The sequence below is a fragment of the Octopus bimaculoides genome, chromosome 2, assembly GCF_046866305.1.
Source record: "Octopus bimaculoides isolate indiv1 chromosome 2, ASM4686630v1, whole genome shotgun sequence".
In the NCBI taxonomy this organism is placed as follows: domain Eukaryota; kingdom Metazoa; phylum Mollusca; class Cephalopoda; order Octopoda; family Octopodidae; genus Octopus; species Octopus bimaculoides.
The window spans coordinates 116,806,597-116,830,513 of NC_142929.1; the positions used below are offsets into that span (position 1 = coordinate 116,806,597).

Genomic DNA, 23,917 nt, shown 5'->3' on the forward strand with positions numbered 1-23,917 from the left:
CAGTCGTAATTGTTTCTTATTAAGGTATATTTTTTTTAGAAGAGAAGAAACGAGATAGCGTGATGTTCATATTTATTCCAAACAACAGAGAAATAAGTTTGATCCAACTGCGAATCGAACCCGCGTTGTGAAATGTATTTGTAGGTATCTGTAAATCTTATTCCACCACATGCGCAACATTCACAACCAGCTATGTATTTGCTAAACAGATATTAGATATCAAAAGCAGGTCCTTTACTCAAAACCTTAATTTCACCATGTTTAGTTAGGTGTACAGGGATGTCAGTCGGTCGAGCTGTAGTAGTGGTAGCGACCCAAATAACATCGTACGCGTCGGATTGCATGCAACAGGGGAGCAACAATTCTTATTACTATGTAAGCAATCACGTGACATTGGTGGCTCTTCTTTCCACTGCTCGAACACCCCACCGATAACTTCATCTAAATTGATTGGAATCGATTGAAATAAGTATCTCATCTCAAAAATCCTGATCGAACCATAAAGCTTAAGTATATATTCATTTTGATACATGGTCTCAGTTTCGTTTGTACTCAAACATTGTGTTTAATTGAGTAAAATTGCCTTCTTAGCGACTGGGGTGTGATGCATGACTTTGAGAGAGTTGCACACAAGTGTTACATCCATCACAGACGCCATATCACCTGGTGGTAAACTCGCCCCTTGGTCTTCAGTTTACAGTGGAGTTTGTGTCTGCTTCCAGTTTATATAAAAGGTAATATATATATTTATTGAATTTCATTTCCCTTGCGTTCCACTATTTTTCTTTGCATTCATGTGCAGGGAGGGTGTTATTTAACTAGACAAAAACTTTTCCTCCTCTGACTTAAATTTTTTCTGTCGACCGATATTCAATGCACAGCCATAAACTATGATGCATGTGTGTGTGTATATATATATCCATACCATAGCGTGTGTTTATACGCACACCACAGTGCGCGCGCGTGCATATATATATATATATATATATAATACACACACACACACACACACACACACACACACACACACACACACACACACACACACACACACATATATATATATATATATATATATATATATATATAATCTCGGTAAATTTTTAAGGTAAAAATTTACCTATACCTCTAGTGACAGATCTTATTCTAAATAAGGGGAAAATTATATTTCTGCAAGATGGCGGGATCTCCCAGTGTGTATCTCTCTCTCTCTCTCTCTCTCTCTCTCTCTCTCTCTCTCTCTCTCTCTCTCTCTCTCTATATATATATATATATATATATATATATATATATATACGTGCATGCATGTATGCACGTATATATATATATATATATATATATATATATATATATATATATACGTGCATGCATGTATGCACGTATATATATATATATATATATATATATATATATATATATACGTGCATGCATGTATGCACGTGTATGTGTGTTTTTTAATTAAAAAAAAAGAGTTTAAATAGGAAATTCAGCGGCTGTACCACCATATCAGACTTCGTTACTGACAGGTGCCAAATTTGAATATCTAGATGTAGGCCTACTAGTAGGCCTTATTGAACAGGGTGAAGTCAACCTGTTACATATATTTTTAGTTTAATTTAAACATTAAGTACTAGCAACGCTTGACCACCACCGTTATGTATTCAAAATTAGTCATCTGCTATATACTCGCACATACTTCTGTATGCAAAATGCACATCCATACATGCAAAGTAAATATGCATACATCTTTAAGCCTTTTATTTTCATATATAACATAAACGTATATCTTTTAGAACCTTGTCATTTCATAAGATTTTGCTGGCAAATTTTTAAATTAGCATAAACATTTATTTATATGAAAGAAAATCACCGGAGAAACCTCATTCAACGCTTTCAAATCCTATCAAAACTATTGAAATCATTTGTATGGATTTCTTATTATACATGTCACATACAGAAAACATGCAGACGGATACATACTCAGACACGCCCAGATACAAATATGTCTCCTCATATTTAAAGCTTTACACAACTCTTATGTACACCAGCATTTACACTCTCTTAAACACGCATCTTGACATATAGGGTTTGGTAGAGCAAATAAAAATAGAATTCTATACTCGAGTATATATAATTTATCAAAGTGCCCTGCACGAAACTCGACTCTGATCACTTTTGTAACGTCTTCCTATTATATAGTCACATCTACAAATGTATCTCAGACCTAAATATATATTGGGATATGTGCTACAAGTACTATTAAAATGATCATACCATAGATGTAGACTAGCAGAATCACGCCCAGAATGTACAGAATTTATTCCAAAGTGAATAAAGTGCTCCATGTAAAGCGTAATCCCCATCAAAGTCTAGTTCCCTGTTCACTGTCAAATCTACTTAAATTTTATTCGTCAGTGTCAAATCATTTGAAAGTAGTTTTTTATGTAATTCTCTCATTTATAATATTAGAAATTCCCAGACAAGCCATCTGTGACCTCGGGTGTGCCTAACGTATGTAGGTCATTTGAATTTAAATCTTCTGCAAATATGTACATTCAAGTTACAGGTTTCAACATACAGGTCTGTCTACACAATACATACATGAAGCAGATATGACCGAGTAATTAAGATTGTTTTGCAAATCATGAGATCTCTAGTTTGATTCTATTGTACAAGGCGAGTGTCTTAGGCTATAGCTTCTGTTCGACCCAAGCCTTGTTGAGTGAAATTAGCTAAATGGAAACTATCAGCGCGGATCGTACTTTTATTTCAAAAGGTCAGTGTCATACTGATTCGGCTTGAGAAGTTACATGAAATGTATAAATGTCTGGAATACTCAGCTACTTAATGTATAGTTCACTTGATCTAACAACTGGCATACTCAACATCAAAATAGACGGAGATCCATTTACCTAGCACTTTTTTTGTATGTCCATCCAATATATGTGAAATCTGGTAGCTACTTAGCTATTTTTGTTGCAATTATGGTAATATCGCAACAACACTGTCACGTACATCTGATTGGTATTAATAATAACCTAATGTACATGACTATGTGCAGGATATAACCTAAAATAACGGGTAGTTTGCCCACATGCATATAATTTACACGTTTGAGATATGCATTTTCTTATACACATAGATAATCTGGCGAAGGTAAAGAATACGTACACCCGGTGGTTGGGTTTTTGTTACGCCGAAAACTGCTCCGCCGATAATCTTTGCAATAATGTGTAGGAAGAAAAAATAAATACCTTAATACGTTATAAAACAAACGGGCTATTTTCCTTATATGTGTGTAAAAATATATGTATTTGTATAGTGTGTGTGTATATAGATAGATCATCAAAGACGAATATGAACAAATATGTATGCTGAAACTAGTAACTAATATATTCATGTGTGAATCTACGTAGATGTACTCTGTATATTAAATTATAAATATATGTATATTTATGAATGCAGTCTAATATATTTATATATATATGATTATAGTTAATGTTTACACAAATCTATATACCCGCATCATTAATTGGGTGTGAATCACATAATCTCAGTGTGTCTCGCGTTTGTGCTATGAGTCACTGTTAAAGTGAGCCTACTGCTCTCACTAGAAGCCATAGAATATCTTCACAAAATTACAGCTTGTTGGTTCCTCTATTTCAACTAAATTAATGGTACTATTGGGTGGGGCTATTTAGTTTTATATTTCTGCCTACAAGAAATACATTAAATACGTATTCGTCGCTCCACATTTTTTTAGATGTGTGTGTGTGTGCACGCTAGCTTCGAAGTCGGCCCTGATACGATAGACCATATTCAATGCTGTTAATAGTCGTCTTTTTCATAAGGTTGGACCATGATTTATATTATCTATGCCGATTTGGCTGCTACTTGTAGCAGCTCGAACGAGTTTGTAGAGGTTTTTCTCCGTTGGCTTCTGGAAAGAGAATCTTTTTGCGTTTGGTTTGTGTGTATTTTAATGTATGATTTTAGTAGTTTATGTATGAAGTGTGCTTTCGTGCATAATTTTAGTGTATGCTTTATATTTGTGGGTGCGCGCTGCAGTATATAATATATGCTCTAGTGTATGCTTTTGGCATGTGTGTAATTCGGTATGGTTTTAGTGTGCGTATGTGTGTGTGTGCTTTAGTGTTATTTGTTATAGAGACTCGGGCGTGTGGGGATTGAAAAGGGGGCATGCAAATTGCCGTGCTAAATAAAATTAAGATGGTTTAAAACTTTATAATCTTGTTCAACTGCAGAAGAATTATATAGATACAAATTATTTTGACACCTCATTAAGTAGGTAACAAGAAATTTTACGAATAATCACTGCTTTAGTGTTTGATTTTGTTCTTTGGCATTTAATTTTAATGTGTGCGCGCGTGCGCTTTGGCATATGATTTTGTGTGTGCATTGACATACAATTTTGGTGTGTGTGTGCGCGCACTCTATGGCAAATAAATTTTAGGGTGTGTATTTTAGCATGTAGCTTTAGAATGTGTGTGTGCTTTAGCGTATAATTTTAGTGTGAGGTATGCTTCAACGTTATGATTTTAGGATGTGTCAGCTGGTGTGTGCTTTTGCGTATGATTTTCATGTATGTGTGCTTTAGTGTATGTGCACACGCTTTAGTACATCTATCTATCTGTCTATCTATTTATCTATCTCTTCTACCTATATTATAACGGAGAAAGCTGCTTATTAATTAGGTATGTAACAGTTACTAAAAGAAATGTATGTACATGCGTGTGTAGTATGTTTGTATATATATATATATATATATATATATATATATATATATAATATATATATATGCATATGTCTGCATGTTCTATGCATGTGTGTTGGTATGTATGTTAATATGTATACATACGTAGATACATGTATAGGTGCGTGTGTATGTATATTTGTATACATGTATAATTTATATATATATATATATATATATATATATATATATATATATATATATATATATGAATGTGTCGAAATGCATGTCTAAATATTTATCATTAATTTTGCCTGCTTTCCATGGTATCATGGTTTGGACATTTTAATAAGATCCAATAGGTCAGTCATTTTGCTGCAGTATATGTGTATATATGATTGTATAAGTATGCATACAGAAACGTATACTTAAACACAGGTATACATCATCATTTAACGTCTGGGAAACGGACATTAAATGATGACAATGTATGTATGCGTGTGTGTGTGTATATGTATGTATATACACACACACACACACACACACACAATTATAGATATGTATGTATACAAATATATGTATATTTGTATATACACATGTAGGTGTGTCTATGTAAACATTTGTATGTTTTTACATTTTTATATGTGGATATTTGTATTTGTATACATGTGTGTGTATATTGTGTATTAGTGTGTACATATGTGGGCAATCTTTCGTTTTGCAGGTTAAAACGAAAGGTTGCCCATATGTGTATCTTTTGTTTCAGTCATTAGACTGCAGCCATGTTGGGACATAGCCTTGAAAATTTTCTAGCTGAATGAGTCGACCCTAGTGCGTAATTTTTTTTACTAAGCCTGTTACTTATTCTGCTGGTCGCTTTTACACACACACATATACACGATGGGCTTCTTCTAGTTTCCGCCTACCAAATGTACTCACCAAACTTTGGTCAACCTGAAGCTGTAGCAGCTAACACTTATCCAAGATTCCACGCAGTGGGATTGAGCCTGGAACTATAAGGTTAGGAAGCAAGGTTCTTACCACACAGCCACGCCTGTGGCTGTATGTGAATATGTGTATCTATATTTTTGTATGTGTAAGAATGTTTGTAAGAATGTTCGTTTATATAGACATACATATCTATGTGTATATACTTGTCTATATATGTATCTAAATGTTTGTATGCCTATATATACATATGCATGTATCTGTGCCTATGTGTAGTTATGTGTGTGTGTGTGTGTGTATATATATATATATATACACACACACACACACATATATACATACATACACACATATATATGTATACATATCTTGAGAGTGGATTTATGTGGACACATAAGTGGTGTGAATGAGGCCAAGGAAAATATTACTTTATATGCAAAGAGATGTGTGTAAGTGACAGGAAGGGATTCTTGTAAAATGTGTGTATATATGTATATTTGCACATGTATATGCACTTATATTTATATACATTGCATGTGTGTGTGTGTGTATATATACACACACACACACACACACACACACACCTGTCTTTGTCTTGTTTTTCTGTAAATTTCAACATAATTGCAGGAGTGGCTGTGTGGTAAAGTGACCTAGGCTGTGTGGTAAAGCGACCTAGGCTGTGGGACTGGCAATTGGAATGCCAATAGGCACTTCAGCTCCACTCTCGGGCGGGCAATGCCGGCAATAGGAGTTCCACTGTGGATTTTTATAGTGGGTTAGTAGAGTTTAAGTCTGAAGACGCCTTGGGGGAGACCCTGGGCTATGATGAAAATCAGTTCATCGACCTGTTCCTGAAAACTTTCGGGCCCAGGTATCTGGACAATTAGCAGAAATCCCTGGCTTGGCAGTGCTTTCGTGCGGCGTTACCTGTTCGTGATAAACTGTCAAGGCACGGAAGTGCCAACTCGCCGACGAGTTCGAGGCGCGGGCAGGACAGGGAAACCGTCTTGCACGCATTTGTAGAATGTCCGGAATTAACGGGACTGATAGTTTTCGCAGAACAACTGTTGTCATCGATGGGAAGAGTACAGCTATCAGCTGAATCTATCATCGAGATTGTGCCGCCTCCTTCCCTTAACAGGGAAAGGAAACCTTGCTTTTTCTGCATAGTATCCATACTGAAAGAAACAGTATGGAAGACGTGTGTGAGAGGAATAATGACTGGTACCTTTGTATCTGGCCAGGGGTTGGTTAACTTTTTTAGTTACCACATCAGGAGTAAGATCAGGCTGGAGAAGAGGTACCTGTCACAAGACAGATTCATAAGATAGAAGCCTGTGGCGAGAAAGCTGGAGTGTTTGACTCTAGGTAAGTGAAAGCCAGAAAAGGGAGGAACAAGCAAGGGGTCTACCCTGGTGGTCGGATGCCTCTCCTTCAGAGCAGCCATTACAAATCGTAATGAGCAACGCCGAATAAGAAAATCAGTAATATATTAATTATATGTTGTTGTACTTGGGGATGGTCATTTTGCCAGTTTAGCCAATAAATATGTAAACGGAATATTAATTATATTTTTATATTTAATCGCTAAATAGCAGCTACTACACCCTTTATGTTTGTCTGTCCTTGTTCGTCCCCTCTTTGTAATGCCTTCATGGCAAATCGTTATAGCATCGGGTCGACCAAAGCCTTGTGAGTGGATTTGGTAGACAGAAACTGAAAGAAGCCCGTCGTGTATATATATATATATATATATGTGTTTGTGTGTCTGTTTGTCCTCCGAACATAGCTTGACAACCGATGCTGGTGTGTTTACGTCCCCCGTTACTTAGCGGTTCCGGAAAAGAGACCGATAGAATAAGTATTAGGCTTACAAAGAATGAGTCCTGGGGTCGATTTGCTCGTCTAAAGGTGGTGCTCCAGCATGGCTGCAATCAAATGACTGAAACAAGTAAAAGAGAGTATATATATATATATATATATATATATATATATATATATATATATATATATATATATATATAAATATATACACACACACACACACACAGACATGCATACATCTTTATTTGTGAATATATATAAATAAATGATGTATGCATATGTGTACAGGAAACAAAAGACAGACAGACAGGTGAAGGAACAGTAAGCAGGTGTATTAATTTGATGCTCAGAAAAAATGCAGTGTATCTATCTATCTATCTATATATATATATATATATATATAAAATAGGCGTAGGAGTGGCTGTGTGGTAAGTAGCTTGCTTACCAACCACATGGTCCCGGGTTCAGTCCCACTGCGTGGCATCTTGGGCAAACGTCTTCTACTATAGCCTCGGGCCGACCAAAGCCTTGTGAGTGGATTTGGTAGACGGAAACTGAAAGAAGCCCGTCGTATATATGTATATATGTATGTGTTTGTGTGTCTGTGTTTGTCCCCCCCAACATCGCTTGACAACCGATGCTGGTGTGTTTATGTCCCCGTAACTTAGCGGTTCGGCAATAGAGACCGATAGAATAAGTACTAGGCTTCTAAAAAAGAATAAGTCCTGGGGTCGATTTGCTCGACTAAAGGCGGTGCTCCAGCATGGCCACAGTCAAAAGACTGAAACAAGTAAAAGAGTAAGTCCTCAGTCAAATCGTCCAACCCATGCTAGCATGGAAAGCAGACGTTAAACGATGATGATGATGATGATGAAATAAATATATATATATGCACACATGCATAAAAATTAATACTGGTTATTCATTAATGATGTTAATGTCATGTGCACTTGTTGCAATGATTAACCCGTTGAGATCACTGGACATATCCATGGCACTTTGAAATATAATCTGCCTTGTATACCTTCAAAAAACCTCATGCATTTCAGTTTAGATTAGGTTTAATCATCTCGGGTGTTGTTTTCTTTCCTTTTGATGTATGTAAAAGGGGTAAATGTTCTAGAAATACTATTGTAAGTCAAGCATTTTCTTGAACACCTGATCCTAATGATCAGAATATTAATTTACCAGTTTTTAATAGTGATCAGTGTGTGTATATGTTGGAGAATGTGGAAAACTGCTCCCATTACAAATAAAATCTTTCTACAGTTGTGTGTGTGTTGCGTGAGAGTGAGAGAGAGAGAGAGAGAGAAAGAAAGAAAGAAAGAAAGAGAGACATGGTTAGATGATGAGTCAGTGTGTGTTGAATGTAACTCTGCTACTGACTGACTGATAAGCTCAATGGTGATAGTTGAGTGAGGGAAGAAGATACTCCCTCCACTCCATTCATGAAAGATTAGATATTACAATTGATTCTGGTTAGTTACTGCCATAACTACTGTTACTCCCATACTTTAGTATTCTATTATTCATATCCACCACTGCCTTCTTATGTCTCGTGTTACTGATTTTAGTTTTGATCCTTTAACCTAGATTTACAATCAGTTCTGTAATCAGTTTATTCCCTCCCCCACTACAGTTTTCCGTAATGTGTAGGTGTTAGGCTGTCTTTGATGTCAGCACTTTAAATGGCTGCACTCTTCATTAAAATAAAATGTAATGAAGTAGTACTTACTGTAATTGAATTTATAGTTAATGTTTCAGTGAGTACTCGTTAGGTATCAACAAATGTTGAAAGTACATTATAATTGCTATGTTGTGACTAAATCATTTCTAATATGAAATTTAACACCTTTCTTGATCCATAGTTGAAAAGAAAAATATTAAAAACAAGAACACGATTATGTAAAATTTCTTTAATAATTTTCTTCTCCATCGAATGACATTTTCATTGTACTTCATCACTTCTGCTTTGATATTCATTTTTGTATTCTGGCATTGGGTGGATCAGTCTTCATTTGAGGCCTTCATTCTCAGATCTGTCCTAATCTCTTCTCCCCAAGTTGGCTATAGCTGTTACCTTCTACTGTCAACCAAAAGCTTTTTCTTTGTTTCTTGGGTTAATCTAGAATGTATCTGGCACTATTATTATAATGTCCTTGTATACATAGCTAATACTTCTGATGTTTATTTAATATATATATGATGATTCCATTATGGTAATTACTGATGTCTAGGGCTAATCACTCTACCATAAGAGTGTTTTGTCCAACCTGCTATTAGCCAGTATGGCTGGGTAAGCCTACAGCCAATATAAATATGGCATACTGAGGCTTCAGGAAGCAGAACATTGAAAAGAGCTAAATAGAATGGAAAGATTAAATGGTTGGCTGCTTTAGCTTGAAAGTTCTACATCAGTTAATCAGCAACATCTATCACTCTCTATGAAAGGAGCTTGTTCTCCCCAGGAAAGAAATTGAAGATTTAAAACATTTTGAATAAAATATATATAAATAGTTTAATTTGAAAAAAAATTAGGTCTTAGTTTAGTTTTGAAAATTAACTGTTCTTGTTAATTTTCAAACTTAGTTTTTTTTGTGGTGTAAAAATGTGCATAAATTTTCACTTCATTGATGAAAATTATGTCCATTGTTGAATAATTACCTTTTAGTCTGAGGCAAATCAGTTAATAGTACAAAGAAAATGTTATGCTGTTTTGTTATCATATATTTATACTATTGCCAGTGCTTTTAGTGTTGGATGCATTCTTCTAACCTGTTGATAAATGTAATATACCTTTCCCCATCACACAACCATATTATGACCATGATAAACAATGTGAGCCTTGTAAAAAAAAATTGAAATAGCTGTGAAAGAAGAAACCTGTTAGTTTTTATCTATTTTGAAATTGGCAAATATAGTTAGCTTACATTGAATCACCAGAAGCTTCATCCCAGATTTTGCATAGTGGCAATTCAATGCTGAAATATCATAGTGATGAATCTTCAGGTAGTAACTCCATGGGATGATAATTTTTCAGGTGGGGTCAGTGAGATCAGATCACTGACACATCACCACTGCCAACATTTACTACCACTAACATCCTCTACAGCACTGCCTTCATTACCTCCACTATCACCAACACCAACCTAGGAAACCTATGTGGTTGTTTGCCCTGCTAGAAATAGCAACCAAATGTCATCCTATAATTTTAAGGATATATTGGAATATGGTCCCTGATATGAGAAAGATGTGGTGCTCATGGTTGAAACCCCTTTGAACATAGGTCTGCTTGATTTATCTGATCTGGGTTTAAACAATAGCATATATTTTGCTATATTTAATTTTTTTTGTAGCTTCAGTTAATTTTGGTACAGATATATGTATTTTTTTAAACTTTCACAAAAAAATTATTAACACATTTGTTATTCTAATTATACAAAATATGTTCACTGTAGTCTGTGGTAAGGATTCTTCAGCTCATCATTCTGAGTGATCCCTTTATATATTTAGGGTCCTTTTTAAAATGAGTTGGGTTTATTGGCAATACTTATTGTTTCACTTTTGATCCTGCAGACTTCAGATTGAAGGTGTTCAGTTGTGCTCATTCAGTTATTTTTTGGACATTTTGTATCTCAAACTATATTGTCCAATGTGTCCTTTTTTCAAGGTGGTAGGGATGATTCTGTGGAGGTGGATGTTCATTGCTAGTTTTAGCAGGTCAGGCATAGATGCTCCTTCTTTGGTTTGATTTTGTTTTATTAGGATTGATGTAGTAATATTTAGACATTGAACGGCAGTGTACCAAAGAGTGCATGAAATGTCTCATCTGATTGAATTGTCTGCCTATTCACTTATAATAGTGTTGAAAACTCAAAAAGTGTCAGTCTCTCTTTACCACTCACAGTAGTTGTGACTGAGACCTACACAAACCATAATTTATGGACATGTGAGTTGCACTAACTAGACAGTTGTTTAAATTACTACTTTCTCAATAAATTACTACTTTCTCAACAATTATTCCCTTCTGTCCTCTCTTGTAGAATTTCTCAATTGGTTTGGGGTTAGGATATATTGCTTTTTGTTTTTTTTACATTTTTTTTTTTAACTTTTGTTTGATGTTTTTCAGTTTTCCTGTTGGTTCATACTTTTATATACTTTCTTCCCTTTCAGAATTTTTTTTTTTTTTTCAGAAAAATAAAATAAATTATTATTACCATTGTTCATTTTTCATTATGTTCATTCTGTAGTGCATTCAATCTCATTTAAGGTGATTTTGCCTTTCAGACTTTGAAAAATGATAAAATAAGCAGTATCTAGATATTGGGATTGATTGAAGCTAGTAATTCTGCTCTGCTCCCCAGATATCTGGTCTGTATGGGTGTAAGAAAAGAGCAACTGACAAATTCATTTGTAGTATTTAGTTATGTCTGTATTTTGAGGCCGGCTTTATTCTTCATCTTTCCAAGGTTGATAATATATATACCAGACAAGTGCTGGGGTTGATTTAATCAAGTATACACCATGCAGAATTTCTATATTTGTTCCAGTGTTAGAAATGTGATTATATTAAATTGTATAGCATCAATCTACACATATTTAGTTTCACCCTTCCACACACCTTGCTACTAAAACTACTGTGTCAGACTAAATGTTTAGTTTCACCGTCTTCTCCCCCACACATAAGTTTAAATCTTGCCAATGTTACTTAGGTCATACTTTTCAGATCAATAAAATATTACCAATAATATACTGCAGTCTATTCAATCACTTTTACCAAACACTGGCTTTGAGTTTAGCCAAAAGAACTTCATATTTGTTACCATTGCTATTAATTACGGATAGCTAAGTTTTTATTTCCATATAAGCTTGATAAAATACATACCAATAAGATTGCTTTGTTTTATTTGTCTTAGATGATAGAATGTATTGGAGGAGTATGGATTCAGTTGTTTGTACTGTTTCTTTACAAAAATGACTTGGTAAAGAGAGGTTGTAAATTATTATTGTGGCTAATTTGGTTTTCATTATCTTCAATTAACATTCTTAATTTAAGGAATAAGATCAGTAACTCTAAAGTTCGTAAACTGATAAAGTACTAGTAAAGCATTATGATTATTTACTTATTAGCATTATTGCCTTAGTAAAGACTAACTATTTGGATTTGCGTATGTAAATGTACTCTGTTAATTTCTTTTGTGCGATCTTTGATTCTTGTAGTGGAAAATCAGTTTTCTTTTTGAATATAAAGACATTACAGACGAGTAGTATTAATACATGACCCAATTATCAAAAAGATCGTCTGTACAAAAGCTTGAATACTAGAATTCCTTTTGAAGCTTCATGTAACAAAAAAGTCTCAGTTTGAAGAGAAGTTTCTGTTGTTGGGTTTTGTTTATCCCCATGTTTCCTTGAAAGTAAGTCTACCACCTGTCAGTAACTGCTCACATTTCAGTTTTGAGTCTCTTTTCTCTAGTAAAGCTGTTACATTAGAGGGACATAAGCAGTTACAGTGTTCACAAGTTTGTTGTCAATCCCTTTTGTTTTTATCATTGAAAGCAGGTGTACTTAGAATTGTATTTTATAAAGATTGTTACCACTTGATAGCAAAACAAGTAGATGTTATCTGGGAAACTAAGTTGGTTACTTATTAAAAGTTTGTGTTTGTGTGTAAATATATACATGTGTGTGTGTGTATATATATATTTATAATAAACTTGTTTGCCATATGTGACCTTATTGTAGTGACTAATGAATTAACAGGAATGAACAAGTGAATGCTGAGTGCCAGGCTTAAGTGAAATGATAGTGATAATGATTTTAAATATTGACTGGAATTTACAAATTTCAAAGATGACATATAGTTAATTCAATTCATTCCAGTTACCTGATTTGTACATACATTATAGGTCCTGTAATTTACATGATTGATTGGTCCTGTTGGGATGAAAAGCAAAGTTGATCTGGATAATGTCTGAACTCTGAATGTAGTTAGTGAAAGATATTTACTGCATACCATAATGATGATTGTTTTAAATAGGCATAAAGCCACAAATTTAGTGGGCTGGGGAAAAATCAATTATCTTGACCTCAATACTTGACAGGTACTTTTTATCAACCTTTGTAGGATGAAAGACAAAGTTGACTTCGATGGGAATTGAACCCAGAATGTAAAGGATTGTAACTAAATATTGCAATGTGTTTTAATCAGTTCCTCAACAATTCTGCTACCCTTTCCAAAAGTATTAATATTGCAAATGCCAAAACAGACACGGAAGTATAGTGCAGTCTTCTACCTGGCCCAACCCATGCCAGCATGGAAGGATGTTAAATGATGATATCATTAGTGTATATATGTCACATTTTAATATGGTCCCTCTGCTTCAATGCCTTTTATAATGCAAATCATTTTACAGAGTGTAGATTAAAGTAATTCACATAAGTCTTATGAGCAAGGTTTGAACTAAAATATTGTAAAATTTTATTTACTTTGGTAAGAAATGTGAAGAATCTAAAAGCCAACTTAACTTTTGATTCATAATGACTCTTTGTCAATTATTTTATTCATTCTTCTTAATTTCTTAATCTCTCTAAAATCTTTTCTCACTTCAGAATTTCCTTTTTAGCCTTATGTTCACTGAGATAATAGATCTGAATATTTTAAATCCAATATCAACTGTTCAGTATCAACACTAAGAAGACTAAAATTCTTGCTACTCAGAGTATTTTAGTGGTATTCAAATAATTTTATGACCTGTTTTATTTCTTTAAATTTGTTTTATAAGGGTACAATGGAGAATATATTTTTATTTTGTGATACATCTGATTTAATGTACTTGAAGAAAAGACTGGTTGATCAAGTTTTCCAACAGAAGTTATTTGAACACTGCTCAATAGCGTTCCTATGAACTGGTCGTAGGTGTACAAGACTTTAGAGCTGGTCTTTCTAAGAATGAATAGCTGAACTGATTTTATGTCTGTTTAAAATGGTAATGATTATTATTAATGATAGATATGTTAATGATAAAGAAAAGTGGGAACTAGATTTTCAGGAAACAAATAATGGTGTCTGTAAAAGTAGCCTTAAAATGTTTTGTGCATTGTGAGGAGAGGTGAATTCTAATGTTTTGTTATATAAATGATAAGTTGGTTAAAAGGTGGCACATGAAAAAAACATTCAAGTGAGGTCGTTACAAGTGCCGCTGGACTGGCTCCTGTGCAGGTGACACGTAGAGAACATCATTTCAGCGTGCCCATTGCCAGTACCGCCAGACTGGCCCTTGTGCCGGTGGCACGTAAAAGCACCCACTACACTCTCAGAGTGGTTGACGTTAGGAAGGGCATCCAGCTGTAGAAACTCTGCCAGATCAGATTGGAGCCTGGTGCAGCCATCTGGTTCGCCAGTCCTCAGTCAAATCGTCCAACCCATTCTAGCATGGAAAGCAGACGTTAAACGATGATGATGAAAGAATGCTTAAATTTAAATGTTGCAGTTATTTAAATCCAAATGATATAATCATTGTGAAATAAAGTTGAACTTGAAATTTCAAATGTTATTAACACTCCTTTCATTTGTTTTTAAAATTAGGGTTGAACCCGCTAGAATTCAGATTACTCTGTCAAGTGTAATATTTATTTATTTACATTGTTTTGAATTAATCATTCATTATCTCATAGCTTTGAGTTTTTGATGATGTGATAATTTATTTTTAGAATGACATTGTAGGGTAGGTGTAGGAGGCCAGATTTAGCCATCAAACAAGTAGAATATTTAGCCCCAAAATGACCAGTCTAAATTTAAATGTTAGAATAGGGGCCAGTTGAGTGTTTTAGCTGAAATCCTACAAAACTATATTTTATTCTTACTAGTTTTGCTAAAGTACTTAGATTTAGTCAACTGATTATAATTTTCTTATTTGAAGAAATATTTTGCATATTTATTTTACTCAGTTCTCTGCAAGTAGGTTTATATTATATCTGTATAGTGTAATTGTTGATTCTTAAGTAACTACTGGCAGTTGTGATTTTTAGTTTTGAATGAAGTCAAAAGTAATTCAGTTGCGATAGTTGGCTGGTTGTTGTTAGTATTGATTCCTTGTTGCAAGGAAGCATTGTCCCATTGTCATGAGCAAGTATTATTAGTTTGGCTTTATTTTAGGATTATAGCATTTTTGTAGAGTACATTGACTGTAGTAATATCTTATTTTTCTGAGTTTAATGTGAAATTCAAAATGAATATAAAAATGTTAAACTTAAAAAAATATAAGTTCAGGATTTTCTACTCTAAGATAGTGTATGAATATGATAAATTGTTCATCTGGGTATTATTGTTTTCTAGTAATTAAGTCTAGCAAAGATTTGTTTTTACTTAAAAATGCAAATAGTATCATCATCATCATCATCGTTTAACGTCCGCTTTCCATGCTAGCATGGGTTGGACGATTTGACTGAGGACTGGTGAAACCGGATGGCAACACCAGGCTCCAATCTAATTTGGCAGAGTTTCTACAGCTGGATGCCCTTCCTAACGCCAACCACTCAGAGAGTGTAGTGGGTGCTTTTACGTGTCACCCGCACGAAAACGGCCACGCTCGAAATGGTGTCTTTTATGTGCCACCCGCACAAGCCAGTCCAGGGGCACTGGCAACGATCTCACTCGAAAATCCTACGGGAGCCAGTCAGGCGGTACTGGCAACGGCCACGCTCAAAATGGTGCATCTTATGTGCCACCCGCACAAGAACCAGTCCAGGGGCACTGGCAACGATCTTACTTGGCTTGCCGGGTCTTCTCACGCACAGCACATTTCCAAAGGTCTCGGTCAGTAGTCATCGCCTCGGTGAGGCCCAATGTACGAAGGTCTTGCCTCACCACCTCAGCCCAGGTCTTCCTGGGCCTACCTCTTCCACGGGTTCCCTCAACTGTTAGGGTGTGGCACTTTTTCACGCAGCTATCCTCATCCATTCTCACCACATGTCCATACCAGCGCAATCGTCTCTCTTGCACACCACAACTGATGCTTCTAATGTTCAGCTTTTCTCTCAAGATACTTACACTCTGACGGGTATTCACATTGACATTACACATCCAACGGAGCATACTGGCTTCATTCCTTGCGAGCTTACGTATCTGCATTAATATTATATACTGTTGTCTTTTACACAATATTTACTTTTGTGTTTTGTCTTTCCATTAGTGTTTACTTAACCTTTTAAACCTGTTATGAATATTAGATGTTTTCTCATGTTCATTGTAGGACATTTTTATTGATTTTGTGTATGTTTTGACATTTTTCTATTTTCCTCTATGGCATCTAGGGTCATATTTAGGTTAGGGGTTTAGAGGAAAACAAGTTAGGGGTTTAGGAGAAAAAATGATTTTTGTGCAGTAATGTATTACGTTGAATACAAGCCATTGACATGTTTTCAATATTGACTGCAAGCAAGCTGTTGCTATCATCTGAACAATACTGGTGCAGATTAGAATAGTCTTGATACTACATCTTCTACATGGATTGATATGTGAATTACACAGCCATGCTACATGGCAGTGAAACATGGGCTGTAACTGCTGAGGACATACGTAAGCTCGCAAGGAATGAAGCCAGTATGCTCCGTTGGATGTGTAATGTCAATGTGAATACCCGTCAGAGTGTAAGTATCTTGAGAGAAAAGCTGAACATTAGAAGCATCAGTTGTGGTGTGCAAGAGAGACGATTGCGCTGGTATGGACATGTGGTGAGAATGGATGAGGATAGCTGCGTGAAAAAGTGCCACACCCTAACAGTTGAGGGAACCCGTGGAAGAGGTAGGCCCAGGAAGACCTGGGCTGAGGTGGTGAGGCAAGACCTTCGTACATTGGGCCTCACTGAGGCGATGACTACTGACCGAGACCTTTGGAAATGTGCTATGCGTGAGAAGACCCGGCAAGCCAAGTAAGATCGTTGCCAGTGCCCCTGGACTGGCTCTTGTGCGGGTGGCACATAAGATGCACCATTTTGAGCGTGGCCGTTGCCAGTACCGCCTGACTGGCTTCCATAGGATTTTCGAGTGAGATCGTTGCCAGTGCCCCTGGACTGGCTTGTGCGGGTGGCACATAAAAGACACCGTTTCGAGCGTGGCCGTTGCCAGTATCGCCTGACTGGCCTTCGTGCAGGTGACACGTTAAAGCACCTACTACACTCTCTGAGTGGTTGGCGTTAGGAAGGGCATCCAACTGTAGAAACTCTGCCAAATTTAGATTGGAGCCTGGTGTTGCCATCCGGTTTCACCAGTCCTCAGTCAAGTCGTCCAACCCATGCTAGCATGGAAAGCGGACGTTAAATGATGACGATGATGATGATGATGATGATGATGATGATGATTGTGTAATCTATCAGTGTGGTAAATGCTGGTCCAAAATGCTGGTCAGAAGTCTGAATACAAAGATGAAATTTAGTATTTTTTTAATAGTATATTTTTATATAATGATAAACACTAATTAGCTACTTGATATTTGCAACTAACTAAGTGAATTTATATCATGGTTTGTGAATGATGAAATAATCTATTATATAAATATTTCATAATTTCAACTGACATGTATGGTTCTATGTACATTTATATAGATTTATGGAATTGTCATCTAATAAAAGGGGTTCAAATTGTTGCTTTATATGGCAGTGTACTCACATTGGACATTTACTAGTATCATACAAACATGCTAGCAGCAATAAAATGCTGTTGACAAGGCTTTATTTCATTAGTAAAATGTCTACTGAAGAAAATCAAAGGCTATTTGGGAAAACATTCAAGAATCATCTTCAGTTTTGTAGGAATTTTACAAATTAGACTAAGATCTAGTTTAAAGTTGTGATCAGGCTGAGATATCCATATCCATTTAACAAGCTGTATCTAACACTATACAGCTGTTGAGTTGCTTGTTTGAATCTGGTCAAATGTAGCTGAACAGATTCATCTTAACAGTATTGCTACTCTCTGAATCTTCCTTCATCACTGTTAAATTAAGTCCATTTTCCTCTGGAAACTAAACAATCCAATAACTTAATAAACTTATTCAAAGGTATTAATATTATTAATAGGTAACATATATACTAAGTTGTTTGTTCATCTTCCTAACAACTTCAGCTTCTCTTATTTGGAATCACTTAGTCTATCAACTATCTGATCAAAAGCAACTCTTTTGGTCATGGGGCTGTAGAAATTTGCTTTTGTTTTCTGTTGTTTTCTACAGATGGATATGATACTTAATGAAGATTTGATATGTATTACCTTATCTAAGTATTAAGTAAGTGTTGACTTAAGTGAAAATAATGAAATATTTGCAGTAGATATAAACACTTGTCTGGGAATTGGTTGTGCAGTTCAGTACTTTGTTCATTCAGTTATCTTACCTCATGAAATGAATTAGTAATGTCCTTCTTCAATTGGCTAATTTGTATTAAATTTTTAATAATCTTGAGTATTTTTAAAACTTGGTTAGTAATTAGTCTGAGAGAAAAGATTTTAAGACTAGCATCCTCCATTTGTGATTCAATGTGATGTACTTGTACATGAAAATCTAAGAAAAAAACAAGTAATATGCTTTGAGTGATGTTGCAAATAAATACTAGGAACTCAGCTGTTATAATTTACAGATGAATTGTTATTCATGTGAATAATGTCTGCTTCTAATTTAGATAAGAACACTAACTACAGAGCTGAAGGTCAAGCACAGATATAACTTAAAGGAAAATATGCCAGTTAGTAGGGGTGAGAGTGAGGGAAAGATGTTTAAAAAGAACCTTGGCATGGAGATTTAAAAAGAGAATTGAAGAGCCTGTTGGTAGCTGCTGAAGTTGTAGCATTTGACACAGTCTGTATTTGATGAGCCATCTATTATCTGAAAAACTAAGTTTGGCTGTAAAATACTTGCCTATAAAAATTTGGAATGGCTCCTTAAAGTATGATTCTATTTCCATTGGAATATCAAAAGTATAGATTTCAAATTTGTACAAAATGGTAAATTTAATCCATGCCTTCACTAGCCTTGAATGCCTAGTTCTTGCAACGATTCAAGTCATGTTTCTGGTTTGAGGATAAATTTCACTTTTCTCCCAGCAGACATGGAATCCTACAAAAGGCCCTGGGTGCTGCTCCTGCTGTTCTAAGTTGTAAAAAAAATGTAATTGAAACAGCTTTGAAGAATAAATCTGCAAAAGTGTCTTCAACATAGAAATAGACTAGAGTGTGTAATGTCAAAATTGAAACATATTTTCATTAATGGAATAATTTGTTTCCCTAATTGGAGATAACAATATTGTTTACAACAAATTTTGAAAAGATAATTACTCAGATTTAAGAGCTCTTGAAAATATGGAGGAGAATGTAATGCCAGTAATAGAGAGTAAGGCTTAACCTTTCAAAAGCTTCCATTTTATCTTGAACAATCACAAATGAAATCACACAACACATATATTTAAGAAAAAAATTTAATGGTTGGGTATTGCTGATGTCTCCAGGAAATAGTTTTCCCTTTTATTTTTACATGTCAACATTGCTATTGTACAGAAATAATAATTCTGGTGGATCCCTAAAAGATGAAAGACAAAGTCAGTCTTAGTAGGATTTGAACATGGAATGAATAGAGACATTACTATATACTGCAAGGAAATTTTATCATTTGCTCTCTTGATGTCTGCTATAAACTTTTCTAATAAGAAGCTGCTTATAACATTGCAGAACAGTATTTGTATAATCTGATTAAGAGTTAATTAAAAGAAACTTCTACTTCCAATAGATATCCAGTTTTTACTTTTTACTGGCTCAAACAATTTTAATTCCAGTTTTTGTTCTCTCTCTCTCTCTCTCTCTCTGTAGCTCACTCTCACTGTGAGTGTGTGCTTTAAATTTGAATAGTTGTTTTGACTATAAATGTCTAAACTAAAAATGTAAGAGAAACAATTAGGAACAGTAAAATAATCTCTTGAAATATTTTTATTGTATTTTCTTTAATTCCAGTGGTCTTCTTGAACAACTTGAAAAAAAAAAAAAAAAAGAACTGAGAAAGGTAGGTATTAAACACAATTTTTTTTTTCACATAAAGTTCTAGTTTTAATAGTGTTGTGAATGAATACCCTTCAAATAAAAAATTATTTTAAAAAGCTGTTAAAATGCCCAGTTACTGATTTGTATAGGAAGCAGTTAATCTTCTGTTAAGGAAAAAAGAAACTGTCTTATGAGTAATTTCAATCTTGGGTTAGTGGTTCATGTGAGATAGTCATATGATGCCTGTTATTAAATTATTTATTTCTGCAGTGTAGAGTTCAACACTGGATTGACTTCTGTCGCTATTTGATTTTAAAAAAATTTGACTGAAATACTGAAAATATGTAACACTCTCTTCAAATAAATTCATTCATATGTTATTAAACAGAATTTCACAAGGGAACATGTTGAATTTCTGTTTAATAAATTTAATTCAATTCCTACAATGTGTTTTGTATTTTAACTTCAGGATATTCTGGTGTTCACAATTACTGACTTTAAATCACATAAAATTTTCGTCATCATACATTGTTATAAATCTGCTGTATTTTGCTTAGCCTTTTTGAGTTATTTTTTGTTTCAGTTAATTGTTGCACATGTTTTGACGGGACAAGCAATATGTGCGCAGTTCACTTATATCCTGATGCTATTCTGCATCTCTGCTGCAATTCTATTGATTTCATGTTGATTGCTTTGTCTGAATCATAGCATCTACACACATACACACATTGTGTATTGATGTATACGTGTGTTTGTACAAGTATATTTGTGTATACACACACATACACACAAGTGTGTATGTGTATATATATGTGCATGTGTGTGTTTGTACATGTATGTGTGTACACACACACACACACACACACACACTTGATTGTGTTGCTCTCCCTGTAAGCCATTACCTGAATTATTTTTATCTAACTATTCCTGATTGTTGGCATTTCTGTGTACAGGTTATTTTGAAGCCACTCTTCTATAAATTCAGGCGTTGTGTTGAATATTTTACTGTTTTCTCCATGTACTGTTAGCATTGACAGAGTTGCTTGCAATCATAGTAGCAGTAGCCATTTGTGAGATCTACTTGTCGCTATGCAACTGATGACGTTGTTATTGGCTGCTGCTGTATTGATCAATCATTACTAGGTTCGGTGTGATGAGCTGTGCAGCTTGGCAGCAAGCTGCTGACACTTTTCCTTATAGACATATTTTCTTTATAATCAGCTGCCCATGTTTAAATGCCCTTTCCTTAATCAGTACCCTGATGTATTTGCCCTGTTAATAATTAGCCTCATTTTGGCCTATCTGATTTATTACGGTTTATATTGTCTTTTTCTTTACTTATTAACTATCAAGAAAGAAGGTAAGTTGTTTTTCATGCATTCATCTAGATCAACTTGTAAACTCTGTTGCTAATTGCATTTGTACTATAATTTCTAGTGGTTGTTGAGAATTTTACCATTGCACTAGACACATGCCCACACATACACACACTTACATCTGCATAACACACACCTGCACACACCTCATCTGAACTGTTAACTATATTCTCCAGGCAGACTAGCCTCTTTCATTGCGACCATTTTCCACTTAGGAATTGATTGACCGTGGAAACTTTTTTATGCAACCACTCTTGTTGTTTTAGCAAGCTGATAAATATTTTTGGGTTACGCCTGTTTCATCAAGACCATAGCTATTATTATTGTTATTGTTGTTGTTTTATGATGGACTTTCAAGGTGACTTTTTCCACAGACAGATCTATTCCAAGTGATGGAATTTGCTCTGTTTAAACTGCTGATGTAATCTTATAATGGTTATAAATTTATTTTTTAACACTTTCTTAACTTATGGTAATCATTCTAATGTAATTTTATTTACTCATTAAAAGAAGTGAATTTAGAATTGTAAATATACCATATCTCTATTTTCTCATGAAATCTCTTGTAAATTCATACTATTTAGACATCACTATATAAATTTATTTTGATTTTTTTTTTTTTTCAGTATGTATTTTTCATAATTCTACTGTAAGTTAATTCTATAAGTATGATGTTAGATTCCATTGCTCTCAATGGATTCATCACTTGTCTACCCACTACGTAGCTATTTATTTCTGTCTCTAGCTTGATTTGTAAGGCAGAAACTTGAGTAATTAATCATAGATACATTTTTTTTTTTGTATTCTTGATTATGCATTTAAGAATTTTTTATGCACATAGATACACACACATAAATGTACTTGCGAACATACATGAGCCACATACAATCGTACATACAATTATACATATATACATAGCAAACTATTTTTATCTTTTGCTGCAGACAGACAAGCTATGACTTCATGTTATTCATATTCATTATAATGCAACATAAAATTATTTTCTCTTTCTCATATATGTATATATATATATATATATATATACACACACACACACACACAAACACGCATACAATTAATCAATTACTTCAATAGGATTGTTTATAACTTTAAACTATCTTCATACATCTTATTAAATTTGATAAAATGTATTCTTTAAAACCATTTGTCCAACTGTTTAACTTTTCTGTGACTGTATTTCTTTTGAAATACATTGCTTTGGTTTCAGTTTTTGGAAATAATGAAGAATTTTGTAAAATAACTTTGTCATTATTAAGCTGGTGTTTGAACATAAATTAAGATGGAATTCTGATGAAAGGTTTTAAGTTACTTTAAAACAGAAAGTTTGTATTATAAAACCAAAGGTGGTCTCAACTGGGTTGTTATCAAAGGGGTTAATTTAGGGATAGATAAATAACTTTGTGTATATGAGTAAATATTTACAACTGCTGTGTAATTGCTTGAATTCAGGTAGAAAGTTACATTACACATTTGAGATAAAGATCTTTACTAAACTCACCATCTAGTTTCTTGTGATGAATGGTTCGTTTAAATTACATGAATTAAAAAGTGAGTTAGTATAGCTTAAATTAGCTTTTAACTATTATTTGAATACTACCAGTAACTGCCAAAATAATTTAGTACTTAATTTTCCTGAAAGGTTCTGACTTCACTGTATACTGATTGTATATATAATTGGCATTGAATCTCCTCTTACAATTAATGTTAAGTATTGTCTTTTACTATAACCTCTTGGATTGGTCAAAGTTTTGTGAATGGATGTGGTAAATGGAAAATGAAAGAAATCCATCATGTGTATGTGTTTGTCTCTATACTCTGATATGTGTAAATGAGTCTCTGTCATTTTTCAATCTTACATGTAAACATACCTAACAGGGCAATATTACCTTGCTTGGAAACTGGAAAGGTTAGGGTTGGTGACAAGAAGGGCAAGCATGGAAAAGTGTAAGTTAAAATGATAACCTGCAGTTTATTATTGTTCCTGCAAAAGATAAAAATAGCATCCTTTGGA

General features: G+C 34.4%; 1 protein-coding gene across 49 annotated transcripts in view; it reads left to right on the forward strand.

The window, feature by feature from the left end:
- The first annotated feature begins 627 nt into the window (after positions 1 to 627).
- Positions 628 to 23,917, forward strand: part of LOC106879353 (spectrin alpha chain) — a 92,620-nt gene continuing 69,330 nt past the window's right edge. For 28 of the 49 annotated variants that reach the window (XM_052978633.2, XM_052978636.2, XM_052978635.2 and 25 more), the window contains exons 1-2: positions 628 to 734; positions 20,483 to 20,531. The gene's annotated coding sequence lies outside the window, so the exon portion shown is untranslated. Of the gene's footprint in view, positions 735 to 3,612; positions 3,852 to 20,482; positions 20,532 to 21,644; positions 21,870 to 23,917 lie in introns of those variants that run through there. The other 21 variants (XM_052978634.2, XM_089347556.1, XM_089347551.1 and 18 more) reach the window with 5 other exon arrangements.